Genomic DNA, 12,876 nt, shown 5'->3' with positions numbered 1-12,876 from the left:
ATAATTGATAATAATAATGATAATAATAATAATATTGTGACTCGTTTTATCTACTTGTGAGATTTTGCAGACGGAGCTGCATGCTTTCAGGCTCCTGAACGACTCCTTTAGCTTTTTTATTCTTCTTTTTCTTAATTTTTTAAAAAAAAGATTTAGTCAGACGTTTGGGTTTTTTGCACTTTGCAGCTATAGCGAGCGGGATGTGTAATATTATTGAGGACGGAGTCGCTCGGCAGTCACAGCCGGAGGAAAAAGGAAATAAAACATTGTATCTTTACAGAAATGTCCCGGCTTTGCACTTGTGTTGAGTCGAAGGTTGTGTATCGTCTCTGACGTCAAACCCAGACACGGTATCAGGTCACATGACTTGAGCTAGCGTTAGCATGTGATGTCATCAACCTGCCATTTGACATCACACGCAAAACAGGACAAATGTCGTGTTCCGCCATAAAAATGATGGAACAATCAGAACATGTGAATTTAACACCGACCGCCAAACGTCACGAGTTTTCATGAAATTCACCTCGACTTTAAATTGTTTGGTTAAACGTGTAAAAGGAACAAGTTTGCTATGTCACTGTCTAAGCTCCGCCCAGGTCACATAATGAGGCTATTGATCAATCAAATGAAGAAAAAAAGTGTCAGACGTTAATCAGTGAACTGGTCCATGTTTCCCTGAATAAGGGTGTGGTCTGATCACACTGCTCTCTGTGTTAAGTGTGAGAGTGGAGCTGGAGCTCTCTCTCAGTGTAGGACTGAACACTGAACACTGAACACTGAACACTGAACAGCAGAATGAAGCCGCAAAAAAACAAGATTGTTGCTGCACCACTTTCACTACATTTCTTTCACTCTCGTGCTGATGGGAGGCAGTGAGACAGTGAGACAGTAAGGCAGTGGGACAGTGAGACACTAAGGCAGTGAGACAGTAAGGAAGTGAGACGGTGAGACAGAAAGGCAGAGAGGCATTTAGACAGTAAGGCATTTAGACAGTTAGGCAGTGAGACGGTGAGACAGTAAGGCAGTGAGACGGTAAGGCAGTAAGACGGTAAGGCAGTGAGATGGTGAGACAGTAAGGCAGTGAGACGGTAAGGCAGTGAGTCAGTGAGACAGTAAGGCAGTGAGACAGTGAGGTTTACGAGCGTGATTAAATCCGAGGCACAGCACACCGGAGGCAGGAGTACCGACTCTGTGCTGATCTGTGGAATAACTCGCTCGTCACTTTGTTACGTTAGAGACGTGAAAGCTGCTGACATGCTCGTGTCACACACTCATCTAACCCCCGTCTATCCCCCCACCCTCCCACCACCACCCGTGTGTTTGGGTTCCTCAGGGACTCAGGTTAATAACACACGTTTTAGTTCCCCGTCACTCTGAATAACAGCAGGTGTAATTGCCTGTTTATTTCGTTTGAGAGAAAAAAATTGAGCATCGAGAGCCAGCGACTTCTCCAGAGTCACATATACTCTCACTGCTGACAGCTGTCTGTCTCTCTGTCTGTCTGCCTGTCTGTCTCTCTGTCTGTCTGCCTGTCTGTCTGTCTGTCTGTCTCTCTGTCTGTCTGCCTGTCTCTCTGTCTGCCTGTCTGTCTCTCTGTCTGTCTGCCTGTCTGCCTGTCTCTCTGTCTGTCTGCCTGTCTCTCTGTCTGTCTGCCTGTCTCTCTGTCTGTCTGCCTGTCTCTCTGTCTGTCTGCCTGTCTGTCTGTCTGCCTGTCTGTCTCTCTGTCTGTCTGTCTGTCTGTCTCTCTGTCTGTCTGTCTGCCTGTCTGTCTGTCTCTCTGTCTGCCTGTCTGTCTCTCTGTCTGTCTGCCTGTCTGTCTCTCTGTCTGCCTGTCTGTCTGTCTGTCTGTCTCTCTGTCTGCCTGTCTGTCTGTCTGTCTGTCTCTGTCTGTCTGTCTGTCTGTCTCTGTCTGTCTGTCTCTGTCTGTCTGTCTGTCTCTGTCTGTCTCTGTCTGTCTGTCTGTCTGTCTCTGTCTGTCTTGCTCTCTCTCTTACACACACACACACACACACACACACACACACACACACACACACACACACACACTGCACTAACAGGCTGGAGAGATGACAGGAGCAGGAGTACTTGTTAACCTCTTGTGATGGAAGAGGCAGAAAGAAAATCCCAGTCTTCCTTCCTTCCTCTTTTCTTTTTATTCAGTTTTGTCTCTTTTCTTCTTGTTACATTCCTCTTTACAACCTTTTTTGTTAATCGTTTTCTTTTGCTTTCCTTCTTCCTGTTTTCCCCTCTTTGTCTTTTCTTAACCTACATCATTTTTTTCTTTATTGTTCTTCTTATTTTGCCCTTCCTTAGACTTTTCCTTTTTATTCCTTCTTTATATCATTTTTATTACTTTCTTCTGTTTTTTCTTCCTTTCTTCCTTCCTTTCTGTCTCGTTGTTCAGAAAGAGACGGTCGGTCGTCTGTGGTGGTGTGTTAGAGAGACAGAGAGACAGAAAATCTTGTTAAAAACCAGAATGAATGCTGATTTTATTCTGTTCAGTTTAAAAAAAAAAACATTTTAGACATTAGCACAGAACTGAGAATGAAATGTAACGAGTCCGAAATGCGATCTGGTGAGAGGAACTGTCTCATACACACACACACACACACACACACACACACACACACACACACACACACACACACACACACACTGTTCCTGAGGTCGAGGATGAGCTAGCTCGCTTTGGCTAAGCCGGCAGTTCTGATGCTAAATGAGCTGCAGAGTCCCTGCTGATGCAGAGAAAGAGGGAGAAGAGGACAGACTCAGCAGAGAGAGAGAGAGAGACAGAGAGAGAGAGAGAGAGAGAGAGAGAGAGAGAGAGAGAGAGAGAGAGAGAGAGAGAGAAAGAGATAGAGAGAGAGAGACAGAGAGAGAGAGAGACAGAGAGAGAGAGACAGAGAGAGAGAGAGAAAGAGAGACAGAGAGAGAGAGAGAGACAGAGAGAGAGAGAGACAGAGAGAGAGACAGAGAGAGGGAGAGAGAGAGATAGAGACAGAGAGAGGGAGAGAGAGAGAGAGAGAGAGAGAGAGAGAGAGAGAGAGAGAGAGAGAGGGAGAGAGAGAGAGAGAGAGAGAGAGAGAGAGAGAGAGAGAGAGAGAGAGGGAGAGAGAGAGACATATTATAGAACGATCCCGTCATGACTCCACTGCACATTTACAAACTTTTTTTTTAATTATTTTTCTACACAATCTTCTGAAACAATTTTAACAGTTCAGTAAAAAAAAACGTCAAGAATAAAATTAAACTTGTCTGAATTTACAGTCATGAGAAAAACTGGACTGAACCTCAGGAATGATCAGAACAGTGTCCTGTGACATAAACAGCTGTCGATGCTGGTGTTAAGTCGTCACGTCTCCTGACGCTGGTCACAGCTCTGTCTGAACATTTAGGGAATTAGAACAAAAAATCAATCAAATAAAAAAATAGATCAGAAGATTACAGAAGCAGCTGAGAGACAGATGATGATGTTTCGTCAGAGTGAAACGAAGTCGATCAGCGCAAACATCAACAACATGAACGTTTATCTGACATCTTTCTGTTTTTTTATCTTTACAAAAAATTCATTCTGGTCTTTTTAAATACATCAGTATTGTGTGTGATGTTCAACATGTTTACACATTTAACTTTAACATCATTTATTGGGTCAAATTTCTAGCTTTGGGGCGTGGCCTAAAGGGGTGTAGTCGAAAGGGGCGGGGAATAAAGTAACTATGGTAACACGTTCTACCTAAACTTTGTTGTTGTTTAACATTGAATTTAAATGTGAATCAGGATCACGTGACACGACATCACTTCCTGTTTGATCAGACGTGTGTATAGAGCGAGTGTTTAATACAAAATACAACAAAACCCCAACCCGCTCCTTTGCTTTCCCTCCTGTAAAGTGGGCGTGGCCTGTCCGGTTCCTCTGCCTCAGTGACGCATTAATATTTCATGGACTGTTTGATTTGACGTTCAGACACAAACGGAGCACTTAGTCAACTGCAGACGCTCAAGCTAAAGAAAATAAATAAATCAATAATTAAAAGAAGAAACTCCCTGATGATGTAATCCGACACCCTGCACTCACTCCTTCTTTGTGTAAGATAAATGATAAGACTAATAATTAAAGGTATTGCGTGTGGTTTGTGACGTGAAAGAGAAAAAAGAAAAGTGTAAGTGATGAATGAATATTTACTCTCTTTCTCTCTTGTCCACAGATAAGTCGTGATCTTGAACCCTTTTGTTTTTGTGTGAATTCTTTCCTCTTTGTTTTTGTTTAGTTTGCGTTAAAGCTGCCGCTCCGGGCCGCTCCGGGCCGCTCCGGGCCGCTCCGGGCCGCTCACCGCCGTGTTTCGTCCTGTTTCACTTCGTCTTTATTCTCTTGGATTTTTGCGCCGAGCTTCATGAATAGTGCATGGGCCCTGAACAGCGTTTGTCCATTAGGCACACTCGAGGAAAAAAAAGAATTAATGAATAAAATAAAAAAGTCAGTTTAGTTTCTTTGTTTGAACTGATTTGCTTCTGCGTCTGTCTTCTGTATCATAGCTGACTGTCGATGGATTTTGCATTAAATGCATAAAGGGTTCGGGGATGTAAATGGAATTTTATTCATATTTTGTCCAAATACCTCTCTTGTAATTTGTATCAGAATTCTTGTACAATTTTTATATTAAAGATTTATCAGTCACTGGCACTGCAGCTCCTGTGTCCTGTCTCTGCTCCTGTGTCCTGTCTCTGCTCCTGTGTCCTGTCTCTGCTCCTGTGTCCTGTCTCTGCTCCTGTGTCCTGTCTCTGCTCCTGTGTCCTGTCTCAGCTCCTGTGTCCTGTCTCTGCTCCTGTGTCCTGTCTCAGCTCCTGTGTCCTGTCTCTGCTCCTGTGTCCTGTCTCTGCTCCTGTGTCCTGTCTCTGCTCCTGTGTCCTGTCTCTGCTCCTGTGTCCTGTCTCAGCTCCTGTGTCCTGTCTCTGCTCCTGTGTCCTGTCTCTGCTCCTGTGTCCTGTCTCTGCTCATGTGTCCTGTCTCTGCTCCTGTGTCCTGTCTCAGCTCCTGTGTCCTGTCTCTGCTCCTGTGTCCTGTCTCAGCTCCTGTGTCCTGTCTCAGCTCCTGTGTCCTGTCTCAGCTCCTGTGTCTTGTCTCTGCTCCTGTGTCCTGTCTCTGCTCCTGTGTCCTGTCTCAGCCTTCCTTCTACTATCCTCCTGTCCTCTCTTTCTCCTTCTGTTTACTTCCTCGTTTGTTTCTATTTCTTCTTTGAGTTCTAAATGACAGATATGAGAAGTTTACACACCTCAGATAAAATAGCGTCCTCATTTAATGTGACCAACAACATAAAACCACCTCGGTCTCATCAGACTGCCACATGGTTTGAGGTGATTGTTTTTTTGTTAGATATAAAGAATATGAGATGGAGTGATCAGTGCTCTCCAGATGTTCCAGAGGTTCCTGTAATGTTGCTGTAGGTCCCTCAGCAGCCTCCCAGGTACGTGTTTGTCATTGAGGAACGTCCTGTTCTTGATGAAGTCACTGTGCTGCTCCACATGTTGACCTTCACAGTGCTCCATGCTACAGATAATATTCTGGAGATCTTCTGTCCTGCTCTCCTGATGCAGATCTTTCCACAGTGAGGTCCTCTACATGCTTTCAGGTGAAACCCTGAAGATATGAAGAAACTCTTAGAGAAACAGCAGATCTTTAGCAGAACCATGACCCTGAGGACAGACAGATGATCATTACGTTCTTATTTCGCTTCATTTGGATTTTATTTTATCTCTTTGTTTCTCTTTTTTCTACAATTGTATTCATTTTTAAGACATTCTCTTTATTTTATAGTATTTCTTTCTTTCTTTCTTTCTTTCTTTCTTTCTTTCTTTCTTTCTTTCTTTCTTTCTTTCTTTCTTATGTGCCTCATCTCTTCTTTCTCTTCTTCCTTTATTTTGCTGTAACTGGTTCCTCAGTATTTTTGTTGCTGGGATTCAGAACAGATTTTCTGACAGCTTGTCAGTCTGCTGTGAGTCCTGCAGAGCTCCGTCCTCCTCCTCCATCTCCTCCATCACTCACAGCTTTCAATTATCTGATGATCAAATTCTAGAAAATATGGACCAGCCCACAAATGACCAATCACAGCTCAGCTACATTAATGAGTCCAGTGGTCCTGACCAATCACAGCTCAGCTACATTAATGAGTCGGTGGTCCTGACCAATCACAGCTCAGCTACATTAATGAGTCGGTGGTCCTGACCAATCACAGCTCAGCTACATTAATGAGTCGGTGGTCCTGACCAATCACAGCTCAGCTACATTAATGAGTCGGTGGTCCTCTTCATCTTCAGTTTCCTCTTTTCTTCTCACCTTTTCCCACCTTTTTTATTCTGCTTCTATTATTTCTTTTTATCTCTTATTTCTTCTCTCCATTTAATTTACTTTTTGCTTTCTTTACTTTTTCCATAATTCTATTTGTTCTGATTATTATTTTTAATAAATGAATGTGTGTGTGTGTGTGTGTGTGTGTGTGTGAGAGAGAGAGAGAGAGAGAGAGAGAGAGAGAGAGTGCATGCGGGCGTGTGTGTGTTTGTGAGTGAGAGAGTGTGAGCCCCACTATAAGAGTCTCTAGCAATAGCTGGTTTTAGCATTAGCCGCTAGCGTGTGCGCTGCTAGCGTGTGCTCCAGATTGATATGAGCAGCGTGAGGATGTCATGTTTGCGATGCTAACAAACAGGAACATAACGGTGTGTGTACAGCAGTGTAGAGCCGGGGTATTGACCCCGCCAGCGCTCTGTCACACTCAGGCTGCTCGTCAATAGCCCTGGCAGAATAATAGAGCGGGGGTTTATTGATTATCCGAGGGTAGTTAAAGATATTTCCCTCCTGCTCTGCCACCCCTCAACACCTCCCCCTCCCCCGAGCCATGGCCGTGACAGGAGCAACATAACTTACCGTTTTCCCAAGAAGGCGGCCATCGATCGGCCCTGACAAACACACCGAGCCGGAGTCTGACCTTTTCTTTTGGAGTTTGTGTGTGTGTGTGTGTGTGTGTGTGTGTGTGTGTGTGTGTGTGTGTGTGTGTGTGTGTGTGTCTAACGAGTGGCTGTCGTGTGCAATTCGGTGGAGATGCTGTAATTGCGTCCGTGTCAGTGTGGCGCAGGGGAACAAGGAGGAGAAATTTACCTTCTGTTTCTCACGTACTCTGAGAATTAAATGTTCTCCTGCACCTCAAACACACACACAAACACACACACACAAACACACACACACAAACACACACACACACACACAACAAAACTACACCTGATGTTTACACAATTATTGTTATGACTCTTGAGTTTTGAACTTGAAGTGCAGCAGCAGAAGCAGTGAGTCAGAAAGAGAAAGAGAGACAGACAGACAGACAGAGAGACAGAGAGACAGACGGACAGACAGACAGAGAGACAGACAGACAGAGAGACAGAGAGACAGACAGAGAGACAGACAGGCAGACAGACAGAGAGACAGACAGACAGACACGCAGGCAGACAGACAGACAGATAGACAGACAGGCAGACAGACAGACAGAGAGACAGACAGACAGGCAGGCAGACAGACAGACAGACAGAGGGGGGAGAGAGTTAACAGGACTTGCCCGTTCAGCAGGACTGTCATAATTAGTGGCCACCCTCCAAAGAGTTCCTCCATGAAGTACTTCATCAAGAGTGACAGAGCCAAAAACAAAGATCTGCCACACTGAGAACACACACACACACACACACACACACACACACACACACATACACACACACACACTCACACACACACATACACACACACACATTCACACACACACATACAGTACACACACACACAGTGATACACTGTAAAAACTTTCTGAGACACACTGAGACACACTGAGACACAATGAGACACAATGAGACACACTGAGATACACAGTGTGAGAGAGTGAAATAAAACATTTAAACAGAGATCAGAATTTCAGAACACAGTCAGAGGAAACAAAACCAAAGAAACAATATTAAGAGGAACAGAAATACAGTCATAGAGAAACACAACGAAAAGAAGAAAACAAACATAGAGATAAGGACAGAGAGATGAAGAGACAAAAGGACACATCAAGAGAAATCCTGAGAAAGACAAGACCAGAGTGAAGGAACGAGAGACAGAATGATGCAGAGGGACTGATAAAGTAAACCGATAAAGGAAGAACAGAGACGGAAAAATGCAAAAACGAAGAGAAAAAGAGACGTGAAGAGAAAATCAGAGACAGTGCAGTGGATTGTTTTGATAATAATCTTATTATTGTTAATTAGACTAATTAATTCATGAGCTGACAGTGAATTTGGAAAGCATCTCCACACACACACACACACACACACACACACACACACACACACACACACACACACACACACACTAATCCCGTTCTCTCTCATTTGGCTCTGTTCCTCGAAATGCTAATTGATTTTAATCGGCGACTGTAATTGAAGTGAAACGGCCCAAATGAGGAGCTGGAAAAAAGGATAAAGCTGGATAAAGATGTAAATGTCTCTGGTGAAGAACTCCAGTTAATCAAATCAATCAATCCATCAATCACTTAATGAATCAACGAGAAAGTAGAAAAGGAGTGATGGGAGGTTTGAGATGAGTTTTAAAAGGACAGAACGACACACGAAACTCTTCCGCTTCAGAATAAAAGAGTTTAAACCCATTTCTGGAAGCTCCTGAGCCGGACGGCGCTCGTCAACGTTTTAGACTTTTCACATCGATCGGGCTGAACGTCGGCAACACGGCTAATGCTATTGACGAGCCATCAGTCTCTCGCAGGAGCTGAAAAACAGGAGCGATGAGAGAGAGTGAGAGAGAGAGAGAGAGAGAGAGAGAGAGAGAGAGAGAAACATCGATGGACAGTGATGGAGAGAGGAGAGGATGGCCAAGATGCAAGCGCAGCAGACATGCTCAAGACCCTGTCCACGCTTTGGGAACACTAAATTAGAAAAAAGACAAAAAGGATGAGGGAGGAAGAAACTGTAAACAGCCGTATCGATCCCTAACTCTGGACCATCCAACTCGCACACTCGGCTCTTTCTGCTCGCCCACTTCCTGCTCGGAACTCATCTGTTCCCAGACCAACTTTCAGACTGGCATGCAGAATGGAGTGTGTGTGTGTGTGTGTGTGTGTGTGTGTGTGTGTGTGTGTGTGTGTGTGTGCGTGTGTGTGTGCGTGTGTGTGTGTGAGTGTTCAGTAAAGATGTCTGTAGTAAATCTGTTCATGTCTTCATGATGTTTAGTTTAGTCGCTGTAGCTCGTGAGTGTCTCGATCATACACAGATGAGTTGAGTCTTTACTAAGATTAGTTTGAGAGATTAAGTGATTGATTGATTTGATAAACTACTGTCTAATAATTCTATTTATTCTAGAAGTAAATGTGATTAAATTCAAACCAGGTTGATTATTTTATATCCAGTTTGTTGTAATATTAATAACAGGTCATTAATAAACTTCCCTAAAACTTCACTGTTCTGTAATTAAATCCTCTTCGTTTTGATGATGTCACACTGCAGAGCCGATCTGAACTATATTTCCCATCAGTCCCGGTGTGTCCTGTGTCCTAATCACGCACTCTTTTTTTCTAGTCCACGTCGGGTCTCAGTGTGTGTTTTAGTCCAGGTTTAGTCGTGTTCTCTCACGAGTCATATTTAAGCTCCTTGTTTTCATGTCTTTTGCTGTTTTGTTAGCGCTTTAATTAATAGCCTGCACTTGCATCTACCTTGGGCTCCATTTCGTGACAGACGAGAGACGGCGGAAAACAGAAAAGAGAAAAGTGCGAGTGCTTCACGCTTCCCGAAGTGTCTTTAAACTACAGAAAATGTGCAAAACACCGAATCCCCCTCAGGACATAACGCAATCTTTACCATCGTGTCAGCTCAGACGGGATGTACGCTATATTACCTGGAGTAATTACCAGGACTGCTGCTCATTTTATAGACAGTAAAACAGGCCGTGATCTTTCCACACACACACACACACACACACACACACACACACACACACACACACACACACACACACTGTTAAAATGACTGACTTAAGGGATTCTGAGTCTGAGAAATGCTCCAGGAATAATCCACCTGAAAAATCTAATCCAGTCTGAACGGGGCTTTGACAGCACTATGACATCATCAGGTGATGTATAGCAATGTTCTAGTGATTACACTGAAAAGAGAGCAACACTAAGAAAGACACAAAAGGAAGAAAGCAAACGCCTTCTCGACTGATCAACTGCATCATGAGCAAGAGGAATTGTGTACAGTTTTAATTTTGAAATGCTGATAGCGCTGAAGTATGAGACAGAAAGAGAAAGAGAGCGAAAGAGGGGCGTGACCATCCTGACCGATCGGAGCACATTGATTAATAGCCTCATTTGTATTATAGACTGCTTTAAACACTCAGGCAATACTCAACATGGTGACTCAATATGCTAATAAAGTGACTCTGAATGGAATTGGAAGCAGTGGCAGAAGGGAAGACGAAGTTTTGGAGAGAACAGAGAGACACGAGGGAGGGAGAAGAATGCTGAAGTCATCAGAAAGCCATCCGTCCGCTCTGTAACGACCCTGACGAGATGGAATTCCCTTTTAATTAAAGTGCAGCAAGATCAGTTAAGCAGATGGTTGCCGACAAATACGAGGAGGGAAACTAGGATGTGTAATGCTCCGAGCACTTATCGTCCCCGTTTCCTCCCCGTCGGCCGGGACCGATAAACACCGCCGGGCCACGTTAATCAACCTCAGAACCTCCAAAGCCTCAGATAAGGACACATTTGGGATCTGTGTATATTAGCTGGGGATGTGACGAGGACTCAGGGGCTGCAGCCAACACACACATGAAGCAAAAACTCAGCATAATGAGTTCTGTGCGAAAGTTTCTGCAGGAAAGAAAGTGTTTTAGACTCAAATGTCCCTCCTGTGTGTGTGTGTGTGTGTGTGTGTGTGTGTGTGTGTGTGTGTGTGTGTGTGTGTGTGTGTGTGTTTATCCCCCTGTGGTTTGACCTCAGTGGCAGCAGGACAAACACATGCTTATCAGTGATGGAGGAAAAAAGCAGGAAATAATGATGGAGCTGAGCAGGCTAAAGTGTTCCTCACCCCTTTAAAATCTGAGGAGGGGAGTTATAGATAAGGGGGGATGGGGTAGGGGCAGAGAGAGAGAGAAAGAGAGAGAGAGAGAGAGAGAGAGAGAGAGAGAGAGGAGGTAGACAGTGAGAGGGGGAGAGAAGGGGAGAGACTAAGCAAGGCAAAAGAGACAAAGAATAAAGAGAAAAATATCTCTTTTTCTTCATGGAATGAGTCTCCAGAGATTTTAGGGAAAAAAATCACTTTGGGGCAGTAACAGTAAAAACAACAGAAATAGAAATAAACATAGTAACAGTGATGTAACAGTAACAGTAATGTAACAGTAACAGTAATGTAACCGTAACAGTAACATAACAGTAATGTAACAGTAACAGTAATGTAACAGTAACATAACAGTAATGTAACAGTAACAGTAATGTAACAGTAACAGTAACATAACAGTAATGTAACCATAATGTAACCGTAACAGTAACAGTAATGTAACAGTAACAGTAATGTAAGTGATGTAACAGTAACAGTAATGTAACAGTAACATAACAGTAATGTAACAGTAATGTAACAGTAACATAACAGTAATGTAACAGTAACAGTAATGTAACAGTAACAGTAATGTAACAGTAACAGTAATGTAACAGTAATGTGACCGTAACAGTAACAGTAACAGTAATGTAACAGTAACAGTAATGTAAGTGATGTAACAGTAACAATAATGTAACAGTAATGTAACAGTAATGTAACAGTGATATAACAGTAATGTAACAGTGATATAACAGTAATGTAACAGTAACAGTAATGTAAGTGATGTAACAGTAAAGTAACAGTAATGTAACAGTAACAGTTATGTAACAGTGATGTAACAGTGATGTAACAGTGATGTAACAGTAACAGTGATATAACAGTAATGTAACAGTAACAGTAATGTAAGTGATATAACAGTAATGTAACAGTAACAGTAATGTAACAGTAATGTAACAGTGATATAACAGTAATGTAACAGTAACAGTAATGTAAGTGATATAACAGTAATGTAACAGTAACAGTAATGTAACAGTAATGTAACAGTGATATAACAGTAATGTAACAGTGATATAACAGTAATTTAACAGTAACAGTTATGTAACAGTGATGTAACTAACAGTGATGTAACAGTAATGTAAAAGTAACAGTAGTGTAACAGTGATGTAACAGTAACAGTAATGCAACATTAATGTAACAGTGATGTAACATTAATGTAACAGTAATGTAAAAGTGATGTAACAGTAATGTAACGGTGATGTAACAGTGATGTAACAGTGATGTAACAGTAATGTAACAGTGATGTAACAGTAATGTAACAGTGATGTAACAGTGATGTAACAGTAGTGTAACAGTAATGTAACAGTAACAGTAATGTAAGTGATGTAACAGTAACAGTAATGTAACAGCAATGTAAGTGATGTAACAGTGATATAACAGTAATGTAACAGTAACAGTAATGTAACAGTGATGTAACAGTGATGTACCAGTAACAGTAATGTAACAGTGATGTAACAGTAATGTAACAGTAACAGTAATGTAACAGTGATGTAACAATAATGTAACAGTAACAGTTATGTAACAGTGATGTAACAGTGATGTAACAGTAACAGTGATATAACAGTAATGTAACAGTAACAGAAATGTAAGTGATATAACAGTAATGTAACAGTAACAGTAATGTAAGTGATGTAACAGTAATGTAACAGTAACAGTAACGTAACAGTAATGTAACAGTAACAGTAATGTAACAGTAACGTA

General features: G+C 42.4%; 1 protein-coding gene across 2 annotated transcripts in view; it reads left to right on the top strand.

Annotated features, from left to right (window-relative positions):
- Positions 1–4,676, top strand: part of bnc2 (basonuclin zinc finger protein 2) — a 186,574-nt gene extending 181,898 nt beyond the window's left edge. For both annotated transcript variants that reach the window (XM_060873255.1, XM_060873256.1), the window contains one exon: positions 1–4,676. This exon is cut by the window's left edge and continues 1,306 nt beyond it. The gene's annotated coding sequence lies outside the window, so the exon portion shown is untranslated.
- The last annotated feature ends 8,200 nt before the right edge of the window (positions 4,677–12,876 follow it).

This window comes from Tachysurus vachellii, chromosome 6 (genome assembly GCF_030014155.1).
Source record: "Tachysurus vachellii isolate PV-2020 chromosome 6, HZAU_Pvac_v1, whole genome shotgun sequence".
Taxonomy (NCBI): Eukaryota; Metazoa; Chordata; class Actinopteri; order Siluriformes; family Bagridae; genus Tachysurus; species Tachysurus vachellii.
This window is presented reverse-complemented; position numbering and strand designations above follow the sequence as displayed.